Below are 6,000 nucleotides of genomic sequence, written 5' to 3'. Positions count from 1 at the left end.
TCTTCCACAATGAGATCTTTTCATAGATGCTCTGTTGCCTCAGGTCCTACTGAACATATATCTTGGGGATTTTACTTAGGGAGCCATTTCATGTAAGTTGTTTCCTGAGGACACGTTTCTTCCAATTCCTTAGGATAGTCTTTTTTGAACTATTGGAACTTTTCATGTGTCTGGTAATTTTCTTACTGCTTTTATTGAAGAGGGAGGACTGTTCAACAGCAAAATTTAGTGGGTAATGTTTTTTTCCCAAAAGTTGTTTCATGGTTTGATATAAAATTCCTTAGACCCTAGTTGGCCTGTCATTGCGTTCACTTCTGTTAGGTTATAACTTAACTTGCCAGACACTGTTTATTCAGCAGGGATAACTCATCATAAATATGCTAACATTTTGGTTTTATTACAGATATCTTCATATTTATGTGAATGTGTATTTTTTTAAAAAATCATGATCTTGAAAGTCTTTGATCATTCTTTCAGAGGTGTGGCTCTGGGTTACTTTTATTCCCTTTCTTATCAATCTTTTTTTTTTTTTTTTTTTTTTTGGTGTTTCCTAACTTATTAACAATAATAATTGTGTAAAATCTTTTCAAAGGTTTAAATTTTTTCTAAATGACATTATAAGGCCAGTGGCAAGTATAAATTCTATTATAAATATTTGGTAGTACCATAATTGAAAAAGTAGGAAAGCCCCTCTACTCCTTTAATATGAAAATCCTTGTATTTCCTCAAGTTGTACTTGACGTTAAAAAAGTTTTATTTTAACATGTATCAGTAATAATATGAAAGTGCTGAAGCTACCTCATATGTATTTGCTCCCTTTTGTCCTGTGTGGGAAGGTTTTACCTACTAAATGATATGGCTTGGTAGATGAGGTCTTCCAGCATATTCTATCCTTATGGAGTCAGGGGACTCATGGGGTTTGAAACCACAGTCTCAAATTAGATGAATGATTCTAGAATGGTGGGATTTTGGCATCTGCCTCTGAGCAGTATCTGGAAGTCTATAGTGACCACCCCTGCACCCCCACTTCCTACATACCCCCAGGGAGCTCTTGCCTTAATGGGCTAATGTTATCTGGAAACAGCCCTAGACAAGAAAACATCCATTCTAGCTCTAAGCTCCAAACCCCTTGGAGACACTGTGAGCCTTAAAATTCTAGTGTTTCACCTATGAAGCAACTGTCTGGAGATTTAAAGATGTCTGTGGGCTTTGTATGTGTTCATATACTTATGAACACATGCAGTTTATTTGTTATGTTTTTGCCTTTTGGGAAGCAAGTGATCCATAGTGGCCTCAGAAAAGTTCTGGGAATGAGTTTGAAGCGGGAGAAATGACCTCCAGGAAGGTCCTCCTAGGAATGAGTTTCTTGCCCAACATAATAAGGCTTTTAGAAAAATAAGAAGTTTTCACCTCAAGTAAAAACCATTTTTATTGTGTGGTTCAGTGATCCAGCAAGGAATTTGGTAGGTGGACATCCATGCTCAGATCTCAAAGTCCTCTTCCCAGAGGATAGAGTGTCCCCCGGCTCTGCTCTCCCATTCTTTCATGGTTGTATGGGATTTTAGAAGTACACAAGACTACACTTCCCAGCCTTGCTGGTGGCTAAGTGTGATCATGTGACCAGGCTTTGGCCAGTGAGGCATAGTCAAAGCTCAGATGCAACTTCTGAGTTGTGTTCTTAATAGTAGCTGTTTATCCCCATCTTTGCCTTTGTCTCCATGCATAAAGGTAGAAGTGGTGACCAACCAACATGGTCCATTCAGACAAGGACAACACCTGGCTGGTCAGGAAAATGCAAAAGAAGAATTCTGAACTCCGGGGTTTTTTCTGATGACTTCAGCCCAAACTTTGACACAAAAGAAAACATTTATTTCAAACTTTATTACTTGGGTCTCTTCTGTAACTACCAAAACTGTGTCCTAACTATCAAGGATTTTGTAGATACAAAATAATTTAAAATTAGGCTAACAGTTCATTGTGTTCAGCCTAACAATTGACCATCCGTGCTACTTTGAGCAACTTAAACTCTGAGCCTCTGCTTTTTGCTCTATAAAATGGAAATAATACTCAGTTGTAGAAAGGATTAGAGAGGTTTAAATACAGACCCTCAACACGTTAGATTCCATTCCTCCTCAGTTCCTTTCCAGGTCTCACAGACACACACAAACAGTTTTATAGAACCACAGTCATGGTGCATGTGTTTTAACTGGACAAACTGGCCAGACCAAGGCTAAGACTTTGGTGTGTCATCTGTGAATGACTTGCATATGACATCCCTGGTTCATCTATGTTTTCTAGACCAGCCAAATCCCTGCCAGTGTGGCGCAGAATTTTTGGAGACCACCCAGTTATATTCCCTGAATTTGACCAGCACCTGTGATACCTGTGGGGAGTAACCCCAATCCTCTCCACAAATGAGGCTCCGGTGTCTATACACAAGGGCCATTGGGGTGATGGGGTGGTGGGTGGGGTGGGAAGAGTACATTCAGTGTACTCCAGGTGTTCAGAGAGGAGCAAAGAGTGAGAGAAAAAAAATTATTATTTGGTGTGGGGATGGAATCCAGGAGCACTTTACCTCTGAGCAACACACCCATCCCTTTTTATTTTTTATTTTGAGATGGTCTCACTGAGTTACAAGGGCTGGCTTCAAACTTATGATCCTCCTACCTCAACCTGCTGGGATTGCAGGTGCAAGTCATCATACCTGGCATTATTTTAGGATTCCCCCCCCCCATTAATGTTTTGAGACTTTCAAAGTAGTATGTTCTTATTGTGACAAATGAACTGATGGAATCAATATAAAGATGTGAAAACTATTTTTCTTCTGCGCCAAACCCACCCTCCCATAGAGTAACCCATTGCTTCCTCCTGGTGTGTCCTTTCTTGGTGTTCTCCTTGTTGGATGCACCTGACACCACCAAAAGGCACACATACAAGGCTACGCTTGCCTGTTTGTTTTACTGAAATTGAATTGTAGCACATGCATTCTGTAACTCGACTTTTTCCCTTTAGGATGCAGCATGGTCATTCCTGTGAATGGGAAAATGGAGACTTGTCCTGCATTCCCTAACATTTTGTGCATCGAGATACAGTCTACTGTAAACAAGATCCTATGTCCATCGATTTCTTCTTGGTGCAGCCTTTTATCCATCTTTTCTGCTTACTTGCTCTTCCCCTTCCATTTCCCTCTCCTGCCCAACTTCAGATTGCTGTACTAATCTATGTTAGAGCTTTCTTTGTATCATTCATACATTTCTCCGTGTTCATATAACCATGTAAACATCTGCCTATCTGTCTAGCTATTCTACTTGTACACACACACACATACAGTCTGTGTGTGTGTGTTTTAGTCAGCTTTTTTGTGATTGTGACCAAAAGACCTGACAAGAACAAAATAAAGAAGGAAAAGTTCACTTTGGTTCATGGTTTTGGAGATTTAGTCCATGGACAGCTAACTCTGTACTTTCGGGCCCAAGGTGAGGCAGAACATCATGGTGGAAGGTCATGGCGGAGGAAAGCAGTTCAGGACATGACAGGAAACAGAACTCTGCTCACCAGGGACAAAATATAAACCCCAAAGGTACACCTCCAGTGACATACTAACTCCAGTCACATCCTAACTGCCTATAGTTACCAACCAGTTTATCCACATTATTGGATTAATCCACTGATTTTTGTCTCATACATGAGCTTTTGGGAGAAAAAAAATACATATATATTCATGTTTCATCATTTTTAGCAAAAAATGGATCTTATATATACTTTTTGCATCTTGTGTGGAACACTCAGCAATAACCTGTGGAAATAGTTTAGCTGGATCACTCTAATTCAATTTTTCATGCTGGTTTCATAATATTTCTTTCTGTGGGTTTACTCTCATTTATTCAGAGTTGAGGGATGTATTGTATTCCCAATGTTTGGTCATCACACAGAGTCACAAAAAACCTTGTTGTCCATAAGTTTAAATAAAAGAAAAAATTCATCCCAGAATTGGGATTGCTGGATGGAGCCCAGTTGCCCATAGTGGTAACCTGCTCCACACATCCATGTTGGGGTCATTTACTGCCCACTTCCTCCTCCCCACCCTCCAGCTTAGCGACTTGCACTTCAGTGCACCTTGCTGTCTGCATTTGAGGAACCCCAAACTATGACACCCATCCACAGTCACCACCAATTTTTGCAGGTGTTCCCTCCTGGGAAGGTTGCACATTACTCTGAAGCTTTTGCAAATAATTTTCTCAAAACAAAACAACCCAAACTTTCTCTCCAGTTGACTGTAGAGTTTATCTCCTCTTCTGAGGCTCTCCAAATCTGAGTGAGAGCTGCTCTTTCATGTGGCAGTGTGGGCCCCTTGAACTCAGTCACACGGGTCTGGTGTCTTAGGGGTCCATGTTAGGGTGTGGGCTGGGGAAAGGAGGACAGATCTCCTGTGATATCATGGGTTACTGCCACTAGCAAATACTTCAAGCCCTCTGGTGGGCACTGACAAGCTGGTGACTGAAAGTTCTAAACCTTTACCCAGACCTCATGTCCAAGTTCCCACCCCTAAAGTCAGCTGCTTACCTGAAATGGCCATGGATGCCTCTCCAACTGAAGACATCACCTCCACTCTTCACCAGAGATGCTTCTCTTCCAGTCACAACACCCTTACTGAAAACCTGGCTGTCACTTGCAGTTCTTCTCTGCCATCTTAAATACCTGGTCTATCACCAAAGCCTGGAGTGTCTTCCTTGAAACCACCTCCTAAATCTGTCCTCCTTTCTGCCTATCCACTGTGCTATATTTTGAATCTGGAATGTCTCCTATGTCCCAAGACATCTCTGAATTTCTTGTTCCCCAGTCAATGGTGCTATTGGGAAGTGATGGAACCTTTAGATGGTGGGCGGCCTAATGAAAGGAAGTTAGGTCATCAGGGGTGTGTCCTTGAGATGATATTAGGATCCCAGCCCCTTCTCTTCTTCTCTTTCACTTCCTTCCATGAGATGAGCAGCTTTGTTCAACCGTGTGTTTCCACCATGATGCTGTGTGTTGCCACAGGTCTCCAAACAATGAACTCACTGACCATGGACTAAAATCTCTGAAACTGTGAGCCAAAGTAAACCTTTTGTCCTTTAAGTTGATATATCTCAGGAATTTGTTGCGGTGACAGAAGGCTGACACACACTGCTACCTCTCATAGTAGATTGTATCCCTTTTCTCAATCCTTGACCCACTCTGAATCCACACCATTTTCAGTTCCTCCCTCTGGAGATAGGGCATACTTCTACAAACCTATACTTTGAGCTTGGACATGTGACTTCCTTCAGTCACATGGGATATCACAAAGACATGAAATGTGCTTGGGTAGGGCTTGCTCTCTTGCACCTCAGACATCACCATGAGAAGAAAAGTCCCCAGCTAGCCCACTAATATGGGAAATATGAGAGACATGTAGAGCAGAGCTGACCCAACTGCTCCCCACCAATGAACATCATTCTAAACACTGAGATTTAGGCTGTTTTTAAAACAGTAATATCATGGCAATCCCTGACTGATATACCTCTAGATTCCAAATAAATCACAATTTTGTTCCTTAACTTCCATAATAACTCCTTAACCAGTTTACTTGTTGGAATCAGAATCCTTTCCTAGCTTAAAAGACATTGAGTGGCATTCCCTTAAAAATTTTTTTTTAAAGATCAATTAAAGCACTTTGTGTTGTGCTGAGGATCAATTCCAGAGCCTCATGCAAGCTAAGAAAACACTTTACTACCGAGCTCTAGCCTCAGCCCCAATTAAAGTACTTTTAATGACACAGTTATTAGAAGACTTAAGAATATAGACCTCAACATGAAAAGCAAAAGGTAAATGCATTTATCAAGTAAAAGATGGAGTGCAAAAAAAAAAAAAAAAAATTGAGAGCAAAGAAATTCTGTGTCATCACTCCTATAAATGCAGTTTCTCAAAACATTTTTTTTCTCAAAAAAAAAAAAAAAAAAAAAAAAACGGGCTGGGGATATA

This window comes from Sciurus carolinensis, chromosome 2 (genome assembly GCF_902686445.1).
Source record: "Sciurus carolinensis chromosome 2, mSciCar1.2, whole genome shotgun sequence".
Taxonomy (NCBI): domain Eukaryota; kingdom Metazoa; phylum Chordata; class Mammalia; order Rodentia; family Sciuridae; genus Sciurus; species Sciurus carolinensis.
This window is presented reverse-complemented; position numbering follows the sequence as displayed.